We start from the raw sequence: 18,299 nt of genomic DNA on the forward strand, positions 1-18,299 counted from the left end.
TGTTATCCTTCTCGGGCCGAAATGTCATAATGAATACATCAGTATATAACGCTTCCTTTTTAAAAACAACATTTATGAGTTTCATTCGAAAGTTTAGCATTCACGGGCAAGCACATTTGTACGCGTAAAATTCTGAAAAAAAAAATTACAATAACGTGCTGAAATCTGAAAGCGTTTAGGTGGCTCAGTCTGCCTGAACAAACTTTTTTTTTCGTGTAGATACTAGCTTTTTTTTCACGATAAAGTTGTTGTGCGGTGGTCGTTCGGAGGTGCGATATCTGTATAAAATTTAACTCCTGCGAATCTGTTTACACTTAAGGCCACGTGAAATAAACCAGCGAATGTGCTAGAGCCACCGACGCTAAAGTCTATTTCATTCTCTTAAGCCCGCAATAATCGCCGTGATGATTTTCCTAAGTTGCTCGGAGTGATATGCATTCAATGCCATGGCCCAAGTCCTTCGCAATCACGGGCGCATTGTAAGCGGTGCTTTTAGTGCAACTCGCAAGTGGTTTCTTGTTGGTCGCCGATAGGGAAACGAACTGGCTATTATAAAGAACAGGTTATGCAAAGGCTCAAAAAAAATTAGCTGTGGTTTAAACTTGACCCTGCTGAGAAGCAAAAGCTTGCTTTGCATGGCTATACGTTCACAAACGCCACACACACTGCCGAACAGATTGCCTGTAATGCTCGTGTAGCCGATGTAATGCACGTGTAGTCGATGAAATGCACTTGTAGCCCGGTCAGACTCGCTGAGTCTGATCACGAAGGAGTCTTCCGGCACTCCATCTCACTTGAAGCCATCTACGGGTCCAGTGTCGAAGTTGAAGAAACCTCAGACTCTGCGTCGCTGGTTAGACGGGACGCTTCGAGTAGCGCCTTCTGTTTTCTGGCAGCATCGCTTCCCCCCGGGGCTCACCGTCGGTATGAGTTGAGTTGAGTTGAGTGGTTGTAAACTACCGGTGGGGTTAGCCTTGCAGTTGTTGCCGGAAATTGCTCCACCGTAGCGACACTTAAATAGAAATCACAGAAACACTGTCCGCAAAAACCCAAATAGACACTCCTGAGGTCACCATGTGGAAGCCAAATCCTTGTCCTGCAGGTAAAGTAGAAGAAGGCGAGAAGCATCCCTTCTACTCGACTGGCTCCCGCGCGGGAAAACAATGTACTGAAGAGAACTGTGAGGAACTCCTGCCTTCTTGAGGGATCCGAATAACACAGCCCGTTTCGCGTTGTACAAAGTACAGCACAAGAGGTAATGTTCTATGTCACCACACACACCACACGTTGAACACAATGGTGACAACGCTAGGCCAGTCTTATACATCCACGCCGGCGTACGAGCGGAATCCGTGCGAACGCGGTGCAGCAAAGTGGCTTGGTACCTTTTGAGACCCTTGGTCACACATGGCTGATGAGGAGAGCTCCACAAAGAACTGAAGTGGCACAACACCACATCTCTGAACATTTGCTTGACTTCATGAGGGACTCCATGTACTGGAATCCCGGAGAGAGCTGTATGGGCGAGGTTGTCTGCTATCTCGTTGCCTAAGACACCTATGTGCGAGGGCACCCATTGAAAACGTATAGAGAAGCCTTTGCTATGTAGATTCTGCACCAAACGTAGGGATCTAAGACTCAAGGCATCAGTGGGGAACCCGTACTCTAACCTTTGAAGGGCAGATTTTGAATCCGTAATTATGACAGTAGGTTGAGGCATACAACACCGTAGCTTCTTTAGAGCTGCCTCAATGGCAACGCTTTCGGCCATTGTGGAGGACACGACTTTGGTAAACGAACAGACCAATCATACTTCAAACACGGAATATGAAAAGCAGCTGCACTAGATCCTCTGACCTTGTCCACAGAGCCGTCTGTAAAAATTTGAAGATGACTGCCATATTTGGTCTCAAGATGTTCCAGTACGAGCGAACGCATTGCCGCTAAAGGAGAATTCCGCTTAGTGCGAACGTGGGGAATTGTCAAGGAACAATCGAGGCTCGGAAAGGACCAAGGTGGCTTCAACGTCTTAGGTCGATCTCGAAGGTCGAGACCCAGAGAACGAAGAGTATTTAAAGCCAAGTACGCCCTGGACTCAGATCTCTTTCGAAGGCGCTGTAGAAGCGCTCTCCCGGCAACAGTCTCTCTGAGGCGGCCAATTTGCAGCAAAAGTCTTTGTGAAGCGGCGAGCCGAAGAGGTTTCGATTGAGACTCATACAGTACTGCATTGTTTGGAGCAGCCTGTGGAACGCCGAGAGCCCTCCTTAGTCCCATTCTGTGCGAAACCTCAAGGCGTTCCAGCTGCGATACCGAGGGGGAAATTAAATGGAGCTGGTACATTATGCGACTTGTCACCAGGGCATCGTGAAGCCTGATCATTGAAGCAGGATGGTTTCCCCATTGCTCACTAGCAACTCTACGAAGCACATTGAGACGCGAAGATAGTGAAGCCACAATCGAGCCCACAGCTCGTCGCCACTGTAGACGTGAGTCAATAGTGACGCCAAAAAAACGTATGTGGTTAACCTGACGAAGGCAATACTGATCAAGGTCTATGCTCAGCCGCGCATACCGTCGTCCCCTACCTGGAAACAGGACGAAGCCAGATTTTTCCACCGACAGAGTCAACCCAACACCTTGAAGGTAACTTTGAAATGAAAGCACGGCCTGTCGCGCTAATAGAGCTAAGCGTTTGTGTTGATATCCGGTTAACCAAAGACAAATATCGTCTGCATATATCGACATATGGACATGCCTACAATGTTTGTGCACTTTTGCGGGAAGACCAGCCATGACAACATTAAAGAGCGTTGGGGACAGGACAATACCCTGAGGTACCCCTCGCGACACCGCCCTTTCGGAGCTCATTGTACTGCCTAACCGCACTCGAAATTTACGATCACTGAGAAATGAGTGAATGAATCGCAGAAGATAGCCCTGTAAGCCTATGACCTGCAGACTATTCAGTATTGAGCTCTGGAGGACGCTATCATAAGCCTTTGATACGTCTAGGAAAATAGCTAGTGTTGAAAGTCCAAAAGCACTCTGATGTTCAATGTGGCTTATCAAGTCCAGGACGCTATCTTGCGCGCTTAAACCTGTGCAGGAATCCAGTCCTGCATGTTGGTAGTGCCCTTCTATCCTCAAGCCACCAAGACAAACGCTTACTTGCCATCTTCTCCATGAGCTTAGCCACACACGACGTCAGCGAGACAGGGCGATACGAGGCCGCGTCTGTCATCTCTTTGCTGGCCTTCAGCAGTGGGACAACACAAGCCACCTTCCATGAAGGGGGAACGTCACCACACTCCCACACTCGATTGAGATAGGTTAGGAGCATATTCCGGTGTTCCAGAGGCAGGTTTTGTAACATTTGATTGGTAATGCCGTCAGGACCTGGTGCACAGCGACGCCGCAGGCTGCGGAGCGCTGTCTGTAGCTCTCTAAGTGTGAAAGGGGCGTCCATAACAGACGGAGACGTAGCAGGCAGAGCGCAGGGATGAATGCCTGGTCTGGAATTTACAAATGCATCCGCAAATTCCTCTGCCAAGCACACGAGATGTTTCTGCGTGCGCAATGCAAGCTCCTCGAAAGGTTTACTCGGACGAGAGCCACCAGCAAGACTGCCAACGACACGCCAAATTCTCGTTATCGGTGAGAAAACAGTCAAACTAGCGCAAAAGGATGCCCACTGGGACCTACAGAGCTTGTTCGCATAACGTCAAATGGCAGAGTTGAGCCTGTTGAAAGTTGTCTTCTAGGCTCTGTCGTCCTTCTTCCGCAACAGTTGTCGCTCCGCCCTTCTGCGCGCTGCGCAGAGGTTCCTGAGTTTTAAATCCGGAGTCGGAAAATGATCAGGTAGCTTGAGCGCCGTGGTAGCAGCCATCTTAGCATAAATCATTTTGTCTGTCACATCACCGGAAACACAGGCTAAGTGCTCCCTGTATTTGTCCCAATTAACAACATGGCAAATTTTAGGACCACGCAGATGGAAGTCGGCAGTAAACACAAATATCGGGTAGTGATCACTTCCCATTCGGTCAGCTCTAGTTGACCACTGCACACGGACGTCAGGTGAATGTAAGGTTAGGTCTATAGATGTGGGTGAGGTTGGAGGCCGAAAGAAAGTGGGACTTGCGTCATTGGCCACGCACAGGTCCAAACTGTCGATGACTTCTACAAGTTGACGTCCGCGAAGATCAGTGTTCCTGCCACCCCAGGCAGGGTGGTGGGCGTTGAAGTCACCGCAGATGATTCTGGGTGCTGGGCAGCGGTCACAAAGTTGCTGGAGGAACAAAGCCATATCGACCTTCTTCCGCGGGGACACGTATACTGATGCAATGGACAGAGTTCGGAAGGCGAGCCGAATCCTCACAGCCACTACCTCAATACTGTCGGTGCAAAGATCGGTGACGTTCAAAGCCACATGAGGAATCTCCCTTCGTATGTAAAGGGCGGCACTTCCTGCGGGAAAATTACTTTTTGCTGCAATTCTTGTGGGCGACGTATCCCGGAATGCCAAATATATACAGGGCAGATAAAACAGTCGACAATCAGTCCCGTCGCAGGTCTCATCGTACCCTGAACTTTTCTTGCGTTTCACGAAACATTCGCGCCTGTATACGAGGCACTCGCAGATGGCTGTCTGTTTCGCACGAGGTAGATGTGAGGTGATACGATGCACATCCGGGCTCATGTGTGCGCACGTTTCGCCTGTCGGTTGAGGTATGCTACACATTAGTCCATTCAAGACACATCTGCGGCGGGTGTGAACTCATGTGCAGCACATATGTGTTCATCCGAGACATTCGCTAGGCGCGAGAACTCGTATGCAGCCCATATGCTGTCATAGCAGACACATTTAATCGACGCCCGAATGTACAAACTGCGCAGACGTCACGCGGAATACAAACCGGGTGACCGTGTGCACGTCTGGACGCGCATTCGCCGGCGCGGACTCAATGAAAAACTTTTCGTCACTATTCTATCACGAACAACATCCTTCGTCGACTACGTGAACTGGACTGTGAAGTAATTCGGGACGGCACTGCAGTACCCCAGCGACGCCTAATGCAATATTATGCGCACTAATTAATGTTTCGTGCCGGAAGTTTTAGTGTTTATTCGACATTCCCTGTGTTTATTTTTGCTCACCATCCTTTTTGTTTGTGAAAGCATCTTGTCGGTGCTCCTTTGAGAGGGAAATAATGTCATGAAGCTTCGTACTGTTTGTTTGTTCATGCTCAGATCCACCAGCGCGCGGCTCTATAATTTTCTTTGTGACGAGACATGCGATTAGGTTTATCTCGAATGACCGCCGCCAAATAAGGTCTCCCACGTGGCTAGTGCTTATTGTAGCTGCTTTTAGCGCCTGTTCTCAAAACATTTCAGTGAGCTTGTCTGCGCTTCATTGAGAGGAGAATAATGCCCCGAAGCTATGTACTCCTGAAATCGTGAAGGATGGTCTCCGGACACCAACGGCTAGTTTCGCATTTAGAAGAACGCAGACTTTTCATCGTTGTGTCGGAGGTTGAACTTTCGTAATAAGGAGTTTGCTTCCATTTGAGAATTAGGCTGCGATACGTGGGAAAATTGTTATAGGCGGTTTTCTTTCAGAGAAATGCTTGATTTATTTGTGATTGCTTTTATAGTGAAATATGACAACAGTCTTATTTTCATTCTTTGTGACATATTAATGGGCTCCATACCCCGCTGAGTACAGTTTCCATGAGGTTAGAATTGAACAGGAAATGCAAGGACTCTTGTAAAGAGTTTTTTTTTTTTTAAACGAAACTAACTTTTTATTCCACTGTTCTGAAGCGGAACTGCTAGGAAATTTTTTATCTGCACTGACGGTAATGTTTTTCTGTTCGCTCTTTTTCAATAGACACTGGGTTGAAGAAAATGTCAATGGGCCGCTATTAATGCTTGGGAAACGAGTATATGTGATTAATAATTCGCAGCAACAGAGTTGATGTCTCAAGCGCAAATATCTCTTCAACATATGTGTCGACCGAGGATAATGTGCGCCCTTGGCTTAATTCTTTAAAGAAAGAGACTGGCTTGCATCGTGTCAGCGTATATAGAAAAGGTCACATTGAGTATTTGTTTTAAAATAAATGTACATTGAAGCTTCCGTTATCTTCCTATTTCCATGACTTCGGCTGCATCAGAGCATCAGAACTTGAAAGAGTGTGTGTGCTTGATATTGACACGTAGTGGTAACGACAATCCGGCTATCAGAAAGGCACTCAAAGACGAGGATAAGAAATTTATTTTTGAGCTGACTTGCGCCCTCAGAGTTAAACATTCATTTTAATGAACGCGGCCAAGAGGGGCAGGAATCCTGTTCTTCGAACACTGCAGGGCACATTTTTTTTTTTTTTGCTGCCGCCGCCACATAGTTGTTTAACTCTTTGAGGGCGCAAGTCAGCTCAAAAATGAATTTCTTACCGTCGTTTTTCGGTGCCTTTCTGACAGCCGAATTGTCGTTTCCACTACGTGAAAATATCAAGCACACACGCTCTTTCAAGTTCTCATGCTCTAGTGCAGCTGAAGTCATGCGAAATAGGAAGATAACGGAGGCTTTAATGCGCATTTCTTTTAGAACAAATACTCAATGTGACCTTTTCTATATACACTGACACGATGCAAGCCAGTCTCTTTTTTCGAAGAATTAAGCTAAGGGCGCACATTCTCCTCGGTCGACACATATGTTGAAGAGACATTTGCATTTGAGACATCAACTCTGTTGGTGCCAATTATTAAGCACATATACTCATTTCCCAAGCATTATAAGCGGCCCATTGACATTTTCTTCAACACAGCGTCTTTTGAAAAAGCGCGAACACGAAACCATTACCGTCAGTACAGATAAAACATTTCCTAGCGGTTCCGCTTTAGAATAGTGGAATAAAAAGTACGTTTTGTGCCAAAAAATACTCTTTAAAAAATTTCTTGTTTTTCCTGTTCAATGCTAACCTCATGGAAACTGTACTCAGAGGGTCTGAAGCCCATCAATACGTCACAAAGAACGAAAATAAGACTGTTGTCTTATTTAACTATAAAAACAATCACAAAGAAATCAAGCATTTCTCTGAAAGAAAACCGCCTATAACAATTTTCCCACGTATCGCAGCCTAATTCTCAAATGGAAGCAAACTCATTATTAAGAAACTTTATGCTCCGATACACCCGCCGCGGTGGCTCAGTGGTTAGGGCGCTCGACTATTGATCCGGAGTTCCCGGGTTCGAACCCGACCGTGGCGGCTGCGTTTTTATGGAAGCAAAACGCTAAGGCGCCCGTGTGCTCTGCGATGTCAGTGCACGTTAAAGATCCCCACCACAGAGCGGAACCATACATGTGACCAGTTCTGCCACGATGCGGCAGTCTCACGCAGCTGCTAGAAAAAAAAATGAAAATTGGTTTTTGAGGAAAGGAAATGCGGCAGTAATTGTCTCACATATCTCGGTGGACACCCTAACCGCGCCGTAAGTGAAGAGAGGAAGGTTGGAGTGAAAGAAGGAAAAGAGAAAGAGGTGCCGCAGTGAAGGTCTCCGGATAAATGGAGGAAAAACGCTAAGGCGCCCGTTTGCTGTGCGATGTCAGTGCACGTTAAAGATCCCCAGGTGGTCGAAATTATTCCGGAGCCCTCCACTACGGCACCTCATTCTTACTTTCTTCTTTCACTCCCTCCCTTATCCCTTCCCTTACGGCGCGGTTCAGGTGTCCAACGATATATGAGACAGATACTGCGCCATTTCCTTTCCCCAAAAACCAACTATTATTATTATTATTATTATTATTGTTATTATTATTATTAATAATAATTTCGACAACCTGGGGATCTGTAACGTGCACTGGCTCAGTGGTTAGCGCACTCGGCTACTGATCCGGAATTCCCGGGTTCGAACCGCACCACGGTGGCTGCGTTTCGATGCAGGCGAAACGCTAAGGGGCCGTGTGCTGCGCGATGTCAGTGCACGTTAAATACCCCGGGTGGTCGAAATTATTCCGGAGCCCTCCACTACGGCCCCTCTTTCTTCCTTTCTTCTTTCGCTTCCTCCTTTATCCCTTCCCTTCCGGCGCGGTTCAGGTGTCCGCCTATATGTGTGACAGATACTGTGCCATTTGTTTTCCCCGCAAACCAATTTACCAATTTACTGACATCGCGCACCACACGGGCGCCTTTTTTGCGTATCGCCTCCACCTGAACGCGGCCTCCGCGGTCGGGTTCGAATCCGGGTACTGGGTTCAAACCCGACCGCGCTTCGGATACCATCCGCTACATATATCGATGACGACATCAACGAGACCACGGTCTAGAAAGTTCAGGCCGTAGCAACTGTTGCAGTAAAAGCCAGAGGTATGCAGCGTTGCTCCTTCAGAATCCAACATCTGCTGCTTTGAAACCGCAAATTAATGCCCCGCCGCGGTGGCTCAGTGGTTAGGGTGCTCGACTACTGATCCGGAGTTCCCGGGTTCGAACCCGACCGCGGCGGCTGCGTTTTTATGGAGGAAAAACGCTAAGGCGCCAGTGTGCTCTGCGATGTCAGTGCACGTTAAAGATCCCCAGGTGGTCGAAATTATTCCGGAGCCCTCCACTACGGCACCTATTCTTCCTTTCTTCTTTCACTCCCTCCTTTATCCCTTCCCTTATGGCGCGGTTCAGGTGTCCAAAGATATATGAGACAGATTGAAGAGAAGTTTATTGACCACGGGCCTGGAAGGGACTGGTATCCCTCGCAAAAACATAGGCACAGAACGGCGAGTAATGTCAGATACTGCGCCATTTCCTTTCCCCAAAAAACCAATTATTATTATTAATATTCGGCGAAGCACTTGAATAAGCGTCAATAACACTTCAATTGGGCGTAGTTGGTGCGTGATGACAATACAGATGATCTATGTGCGCAAAACATTGCGCACATCGAAATGTTGCTCCAGTTTTCGTGTTTCTCCCATGTACGAGGTTTGTCTAATGTTTTGCGCACATCGATCATCTGTATCATCTTCATAAGCGTATCTGCTATGTTGGAAACGTTCTGCTTCGAAATAATTCATTCCATTTCCTTTTCAACGAACAGCGGTAAAAATTATCTAAATCACTAAAGCCAGCTTCGTTGCTGCGCAGTGCGCTTTTACACACCACCAGAGCCATTTCATTGGTTTCTAAGAAAGACGGCGGTAAGTTCCGAGTAATTGTTCTCAAAGCAGATAACAATCTACCTTATATACTCGGCATTACTGCGGCACTTATTTGTCATGAGTATTCATTCTTAGCAAAACATTTGGAATGCGAAAAAAATACTCTCTGAGTGACAAGTAGTTTCAGCACGCATCACATTTGAGCCGCAGCATGTTCGGCCTGTTCCAATCTTTACAAGAGTCCTATGTTGGTTTTCCGGATATTCAGTCAGATATTGTCCTCACATCTGTGCACTGCCAGGCAGCATAAGTAACGGTCAAATGTTTAAGGATATCCCCTCCAGGAAAAAATATTTGTAATAAAGAAACAATTACTCATTAGCATCCACCCAAGCACAGCCGTACACCTACATTGAAACTTAATTTCAAATATGCTTCACCTTGGGCATTTCCCTTAAACATAGGACCAGCACTGTCCCCAGGTAGTGTTGCTGACCAATTTGTTCTCTGCTACCATATGCTAGCTGGCCCGGTTAGCTCAGATGGTAGAGTGGCCGCCCCGATAAGGCGATGGTTCCAGGTTCGACCTCGAACCAGGACGAATTTTTCTTCAACTTTGAGGTTTCTGAGAAAACTGTATAGTTTCCCTTTGTAGTCGTACGGCTTCGTTTGAGTGGATGCTAATGAGTCAATGCTCCTTTACTATGCATAGGTAATACGAACTCGAAATGTTTAATCTTTATTTTCCCATTCTCGAAGCCACTGCCACGCGGCCGCTTTATTTTCTTGCACCACGAGAGGCGACCAGATTTCTCTAGTAAGATTGTTAGTTCATAAAGCTGTTTCTACAACTTTCGATGTAGTCGTAAGTGCGCCGTATCAGAAAACGTATTCTGCTGTCGCGGCTGGCGGATGATTTATGTTTGCGGGCACAGATTAGGCCAATAAACAGTTTTAATGTCACGCCAGTATTTGATCTGTATTCATCTTTATTCGTGCTGTCAACAACGCCATATGAGAATATGTTTTCCTATGTAAAAATATCGCTTAGCTTCTGTTCACAACTTTGGAAACTTTTATAGAAAGTGCTCCAAGTAAAAATTTTTACTGTTATTTCTTTGATTATTCCTTTCTATTCCTGCCCCATAAAGTTATACGGGGTAAAAATTATTTCACTCTAGACTGCCAGTTTTAGCACTATGAAAAAATGTTGACGGCTAAGCACATGTAGATAAATTTTCGTCAAAAAATCATTCTTTAATAATGGTGTACGTAAAAGAATATTGCCTACAGAGTTTTCTTTTCCACAAGTCCCTGGGCTCCCCAGACAAGGGATGTCTCGGAAACCTTGTATGTTTGCCAGCTACTGCGTGTTAATTAACAATGACATAAGCATCCCTTCAATAAGGACACTTACTGCCGTCCATATTCCTTCCTTTGATTTTATACAGTCTTTTTTTTATTTCAGGCATAGCCGTGGTTATTCAACCAGCAGAACCATGAAATTTCTGAAGTGTCCTGTAGTAGTCATTGTCACCGGGTTGGCGTGCTTCCACACAAGCAGTAAGTGCTCGCTCCTGTCATCAAATTCATGGGGCGCTTTCATTCGTCCCTTAGTGATTGCAGTTCATTGTGTCCGCAAGTCTGTAGAAAACGATCCACATTTATTGGATGCCCCGGTAGCCGCGGCAGGTGAGCCGTTGAAACGGCCTGTCGACGTTGCTGGCCAGGCCAGTTGCCGAAAGCGTTCTCTTCAGCGTGAGCGAGCTCGCGATCCGAGCTTCGTCGTCATCCGCCAGCGCCACTACAAGTCTTCTGCATTTAAGATGCAACGATGGCTGCTTTAATTACTACTCCGACAACAGTCGCGGCCTACAACTTAACCATCGACGTACGGAATACTCGTATGAAGTGTTCAAATCTCATGCTTCACTGCGCCTCTAAGAGCGTCTATGGGTGTGAATCCTACTTTTTTGCAAGAATGCCCCGTTTTGCCCTGCCCTGCCCGGGAAATTGATTTTGTATGTGTTGAATGTGACATTCATGTATTGAACAAGGAATTAATCATGGTTTCCACTTTCAATGTCGCTTGCTGCCCATATCACAGCATTACTTGATCCCCGCTGCAGATGTTGGTATAAAAATTTGGGCTACATCATCCACAACCGTGGTTACATTTATTTGCATAAATATTTACTGTTAATGAAGATTGGCTTAACAGCTGTTTGTGCCCACTAGGTCCAGCTTTCACGGGCAAAAATGTAGAATATTGGAAGTTTGTAAAAAACTGTTAGGAAAATATTGAAGGTAATGGTCTATTATTCTGATATATAGCAAAGTCTCTCTTTAAAAGTGTTTCCATCGATCGCATCGAACAGTTAAGACTGGGGTCAAAAACCAACGGGGAACGCTTTTGATGATAGCAAAAACGATAATAGAAAAAACATACAAGACTGCCGTCGGGTATAGTGCGGATATATGGATTCTATAGTGAAATCTGACATTATATGAAAAATTGCGTTCATAAACGGTTTCCTGCTCAAAAATGCTTTTGTCTAGAATTTCCGGGTATGTGTGGAAAACGATAGGTGTAGTTAAGAGACAGGAATATAGCAGAGTGCTACGAAGAGCAAGGAATGGTCTTCAGCAGGGCATGTAATGCGAAAACAAGAATATCGATGGTCCCTAAGGGTGGCCAACTAGATTCCTGGAGAAGGAAAGCCTAGCAGGGGACGGAAGAAAGTTAGGTGAGCAAATGAGATTAATAAGTTTGTGGGGATGAGATGGCCGCGGCTGACACAGGATGAGGATGAATTAGAGAGACATGGGAGAGGCCTTTGTCGTGCAGTGGGCGCAGACAGACTGATGATGAACGGGAAAAATTCATTGTGACGAGGCTTTTACAAGCCATACCTTACAGAGCTTACTGGAGATATAGCAAGCCTAATCTTGTGCGCGCTGTCAGTTTGGCTGTTCTTTCCGCTTAGCATAGAGCACTGCTGCATCTTACTATTTGCACGAAACTTTCACTATCATCAAGCAGGCGTGTGAGAAAGAAACATACGCTTCTTGCCGTATCTAGCATAAACTGCGCCGTAATCCGTTAAATATTTTATACATACCCTTCAACTGTTGGCTCCGGTCAAGATCGCAGGGCATCCCTCTCTTACTAAGGAGGGTGCTAAGAACTCTAATGCAAGGTAACAAGATATTATGTTGCTCATCAAACCAAAAGTTCAGCAGAAGGCGCTGGCAATCGCAGGACCTCCGGTAGCGCGCTCACATCTCCTCAAAATATGCACAACGCAGCCGTGCGGTGCTTGGCGCTAAGAAAGTACGTCAGTGCATTGTCTCAAGGCAGTAACACACGTTTGATCAGTGTCATGAAGATAGCATCGCGCCTGAATGGTATGCATCTCGACACTGTCGCTTTAAGTGCTGCAGCCATTCGTTCCACAAGTGGCGCGATCACGACAGTCGGAGGATGGCGAATATGCTTTGTTGGCCCAGGTGGCAGTCACTACTTTCAGTTCGAAAGTTATGACTGATGCATCCGCCACAGAAAGTGACACCAATTACAGCCATTGACTTCAGGATCAGCAGGTTTAAGCGCAAATGCGTGGAAAACACTTGGCTGAAAATGCAGAAAAAAATTTAAGGGATGCTTAATTGCATAACGTGTTCACACTTGCTTATCATTAGAATCTGTTGTGCAATATGTAGCAATTTCTTGAGCTGCGAAGGCAGAAATGCTTTCAATGAAGATCAGCTTACTTCCAATTTTCCGTAGAATGATCGTTCCATTACGCCCATTTCAACTAGAAGCAAACGTGACTACAGAGCTGTAGGCTGTGCAGAAGCTAGCTTTATTACAAGCAGATTAATACAAAATGCACATGCACAAACTACTGTAACACATAGTGCTACAACGCTATAACTGAATTTTCAGTGTTTTCGTTTGTAAATTTTGTAAAGCCGTGTATATTTCTTCTAATACTGTACCATTTCCGTGTACTATGCCGGAAGAAATGACTGCACTGCGCCATCTGTTAATTTATTGCAAAACTCCAAACACATTCTGCTTTTCCTGGCTCTTCTGAAGCCAATTTCTTCGGACTGCAGCGCCACAAAACCGGCTTAGAGATTGCATCATGTTGCTCAAATAAAATCAAATATCGTTGTTCTTAATTACCGAAAATAAAGGCAAGCAATTTAAGTATCAAAATCCTCGAGCCTTCTTTCCCGAGTCTAGTTTATTGCCGCCTTACTCACAACCCGCGTAAGTGATACATTTCTTTTGGTTTCCCTCTTTGAAATGAACCTACCTCGTGCTGTTTCTACTCGCCAATTCTTTCTAAAAAAGAAGAAATAGTCATGTTCACTTATAATAGGCGCAGTTATAACAAACGGTTGCTTATTACGAACGGAAAACTGCTACCATTAAAATATGCATTAGGGCAATGAGTCTGCGTCCCAGATACAACGAATAATAAGGGCTTAACTCGGTTAGAACGAGCAAAGAGGCGCCGTAAACTCGGCCGGCAGTCTAAAATTTCGCGCTTCTGTTAATAATAATAATTGGTTTTTTTGGGTAAAGGAAATGACGCAGTATCTGTCTCATATATCGTTGGACACCTGAACCGCGCCGTAAGGGAAGGGTAAAGGAGGGAGTGAAAGAAGAAAGGAAGAGAGAGGTGCCGTAGTGGAGGGCTCCGGAATAATTTCGACCACCTGGGGATCTTTAACGTGCACTGACATCGCACAGCACACGGGCGCCTTAGCGTTTTTCCTCCATAAAAACGCAGCGGCGGCTGCGTTTTTATGGAGGAAAAACGCTAAGGCGCCCGTGTTAAGGGCGGAACTGGAAAATTGTCTCCGGACCTCCGGACGCCCATGAAACCTTCCCTCGAAAAGAACATGCAGACACAAACACGCAGCGAAAAAAAATGGCTGCGGCTCAGCTCAGCTAACCCTGGTTATGCAAGCGAAACTTTGGTATCACCTGTGTGGTTACCGTTAGCTGTGGTTGCCGACGAGCCAGGCGTAGTTCCCGCTTTTCATCGGTTTCAGCTGACCGTTTAGCGCGTTTACGCTCCTTATCGATTGCTAAATCCCTCGCACGGTTCGCTACGTCGACCGGATGATCACACTTGGCCAGACGTCAGCCAGTACCCATTCTCGAGGACGTCGGCTCCGGCTGACTTGCTTCGTCCATAGCGAGACACTGGATAGGCAGCGCGTGGCTGCAACTGCTGCGAGTCACGTGATACGTCACGTGGTTACTTCCGCAGCTCCGCTTCCTCCTCTTCAAGGTCATTCGTGTAGACACACAGAAATCGGCGCCAGGCTATTAAACCTTTCGCTTTAAAAGGCGAGGCACTGCCGACAAAACGGCACAGTTTCACCAAATGCTGCCGTCGAAAACGCCCGTTTAAGGGCGACTCGTGCATTGGTGAAAGACAGGGCAACCTTTTGCGATGACATCCTACTGTGCAAGAGGAGGAACGGCAGCGACCGGCGGTGTATCTAGTTTAACGGCAAGTCTCTCGCACTGCAATCCTTCGGGAGCTACGTTTTCTTATGCTAGAGGCCGAACCCAAAGGCCTGATTGTAACGCGACTTTTTTTTTGTTTTCATGAGACCCGCATGCAACCAGGTATAAAACATTGTAACGCGCCACGTGTTGCCTTCTCTGGATGTGATGATAACGTTCTTCTCGCCACCAATCCCAAGTGCAAGATCCAGCCACCGGAGATGGGCGTCATTCACGCGCTCAACATTTCCTATCATCGATGCATCATCCAACTCATGTTGATAGCAACTCACACACCAGAGATCGATGTTTCGTTTCGGATATCTTTGTTCGCTGCTGTGAAAATGGTTAAGGCCATGTGGATGGCATTGACTGCGAAGTGCAATGAAGCATGCTTTATGGGCCAAGGAACAACTGAGAACACTGTTGAACATCCACGTGATTAGACGCATGTGAATTTATAGCAATACGTGGGTAATGAACAGATGGCAAGACATTTTTTCGCCTGAAATGACTTCACTGGTTTGGATTATGACTCGGGCATCACAAAGTCCTACACTAAAGAAGCCACTGGACATGAAGTACGAGCGCTGCCCGGAAGCCGAGAATCTAATGACGATGACGAAGAGGCCGACCTGCCATTGGTTGTCATGAACTCTTTAACCAAGATTACTTATATCCTGTTCTTAAAGCAGGTTAACTGCTGGCACTTAGGACCTCGGCGAGAAACATTAAGTATGACCATTCTTGAAGATCTGGAAAGCGCCGTAATATGGTCTTCTTTGGAGCCGGCGCAGATAGCGAACTTATGTAAGAAATTAACGCCAGTTTCTTGGCACTTCGTATTCCTGGTTGCAAAAAGAGAAGCCTACTTACTACTAGCCTCGTATACAACGAACGCAACCCGCGCGACCGCCAAGCTTGTTATAAGTAGACCCAACTGTACCGCTATGCTGCGGTCTTTAAAATGTTTTAGTGCGCCAAAATATTTCTTGTGTTCGGCGAACGTACGGGTAAAACGTGATGGAGAAGGAACAGAAAATTACTTTGTACTTTTGTATGAAAAAACAAGCCTGACAAACGTTTTTTTCCCACTGCCCTCTTTTGTGTACCTTTGTCTACGGACATAAGCAATAAAAATGATAATTTTGCAGACAATGCTATGGTTATGGCCCGCTATCGGTTCCCGGTGAACTTTTGAGGCATTTTTTTTGTAGAGGGACAGAGACTTAGTCCCCTAAAAATTAAAGGAGCACGACGTGGACGAGGCGAACAGGCTGGGAAGCAGGAATCAAATGTTTTTATTCAACTCCGCACGTGGGCCTGCAGACATCCCCAAGACTGCAATTGTAACATCGTTTGGCCTCTTCAAGTACGGCTGTATGCTCTTCGGTCTGCGAAACGCTGCTCAGACATCCCAACGCCTCATCAACGAAATCACTCGTGGCCTGCGTTTTGTGTTCGCGAATCTCGATGATCTCCTGGTTGCCAGTTCCTCGTCAGACGAACACGCTGAACACCTGCGCCTCCTCTTTTCACGCCTCGAAGAGCACGGTCTCGTCATCAATCAAGTGCGCTTTTGGCATCGACGCCATCAAGTTCCTTCGCCATCACTTCACAGCGCAAGGAATTCGCCCTTTGGAGTGCAAGGCGTGGGCCATCAGCGACTTTCCTCGACCCTAGTTGCTTCGCAAGCTTCGCGAGTTCCTCAGCCTCCTGAACTTCCACCGAAGTTTCTTGCCCGGCATTGCTCGCATTACCCTGCCCCTCACTGATCTCTTAAAGTCACCGCATGGTCCTCACACTCCTCTCGAGTGAACGTCAGCTGCCGAAACCGCCTACAAGCCGCCAAGAACACCCTTGCCGACGCTACTCTGCACATGCGCCCGCTGGCCGACGCACAGTTGCGTCTCATCACCGACGCCTCTGGTGCAGCTGTAGGCGCTATCTTGCAACAGCTTCAGGGCGACTGCTGGTGCCCGCTGGGTTTTTTTTCCCAGAAGCTCAAGCGCACAGAAACGTGCTACAGTACTTTCGGCCATGGGTTGCTAGCTGTCTATTTCGCCATTCGACACTTTGGTCACATCTTGGAAGGAGCCGTTTTTTATGGGCTCGTGGACCACAAGCCATTAATTTTTGCATTTCGTGTGAATCAGAGCTCATACACTGCACGAGAGATACGGCATCTGAGTTTTACTTCTGAATTTACGTTGGATGTAAGATACACCGAAGGACCCGTGAACAGTGCCGCCGATGCGCTCTCCTGGGTCGCTGCTCTTGCATCAGGCCCGCTTGATTTCGCAGCGCTGGCTGCCGCACAGGCTTTAGATGGTGATCTTCAAGCCCTCTAGGCCAACTCTGGCACTCTGACCTTGTCGCCAATGCCCCTGCCGTTCTGCTCAGACACCATCGTGTGCGACGTTTCCACGTAGCCAGCGCGAGTGCATGTCACGAGCCGAGGCGGCGTAGCACTGCTGATGATGATAGTGCCGCTACAGTTTTTCTTAGTTCTGATTGGTCAGCACTTAAACAAAGTGGCTTTATATGCTTCTTGTATATGGGGATGATAGTGATGCTTATGGTGTTGATGCATATGCATACATTGTTCGCCGGTCATCACCTTCCACATTTTTTATTTCTTTAAAAGTCTACACAGCTGCTGCAAAAATATTTCACCTCTGAAGGCCTAGTGCGCCCACGTCTACAATACACAGCATCATCTTTTTAATCAATGCGCTATTTTAAGGCAAGCAGATCCAGGTACCCTGAGCAATGAAATCTCTATACCGCTTTCCTTCCAGGCTCGAATGAACTTTCAAAACAAATGACAGAATGGGACAAGATCACGCAAGCACGCAAGGTAAGCATGGCAATCCAAGTGATTTGATTTTGTACTGTCTACATCCTGAAAAAATATCGCAAGTGCTCATAAAAGTTCGAGTTATACTTTTCCTAGGAGTCTATCTCTGTTTGTTTTTGTTTTGTTTTGTTTTTGTGGCTGTGCGGATGCCATCTGTGACCATGGCATGGCATAGCCATGCAGTTCAATCCAAGCCCTCTTGATAGGGGCCGCTTGTTTTTCTAAAAGTTATAAGTTTCTAGCAGCACTGCAGTGAGCAACACAGTTCTATTTAAAATCTATGTTTTGTTTATCTTCGAAATCCTGAAGACCTTAGACAAAGCACGAGGAGCCTATATGACAAGTAAAAAAAAGAGAAAAGGTTTACAGCAAACAGAAATTGGGATATGTTTAACTCTGTGAATCCTTAACAGTGAATATACACGCTCCATTTGTACATGTACACATATGAAATACAACAAGAATAAGAAAAGGAAATCACGTTTTGGGACGGGACATAAAAGGGGGCAAGGCATGGAGGCTGCTTTTTTTTCGATAGCGGAATATCATATTGCCCCTATTTCTCTTATAAAAAGCTAAAGAAAGCAAATGTGCAGATTCCCCTCCTACCAAATCCTCAAGACTCGGCCACAAATACAGCCCTAATTATCAGCTGGTTGTTTTTTTATCCATAAATCTATTTTTATCAGGAATTTAAGTCCTCACCACTCCCAAGCTTAGGACTGTCAAATGTGCTAAATAGCCCCGCTGCACGGCTT

General features: G+C 46.3%; 1 long non-coding RNA gene across 1 annotated transcript; it reads left to right on the plus strand.

The window, feature by feature from the left end:
* Nucleotides 1–9,000: 9,000 nt before the first annotated feature.
* Nucleotides 9,001–17,544, plus strand: LOC144111327 (uncharacterized). The gene is made up of 3 exons (XR_013310025.1): nucleotides 9,001–9,187; nucleotides 10,617–10,711; nucleotides 17,483–17,544. It is a non-coding gene; the product is annotated as an uncharacterized LOC144111327 (long non-coding RNA).
* Nucleotides 17,545–18,299: the final 755 nt, after the last annotated feature.

Source organism: Amblyomma americanum, chromosome 11, assembly GCF_052857255.1.
Source record: "Amblyomma americanum isolate KBUSLIRL-KWMA chromosome 11, ASM5285725v1, whole genome shotgun sequence".
Taxonomy (NCBI): Eukaryota; Metazoa; Arthropoda; class Arachnida; order Ixodida; family Ixodidae; genus Amblyomma; species Amblyomma americanum.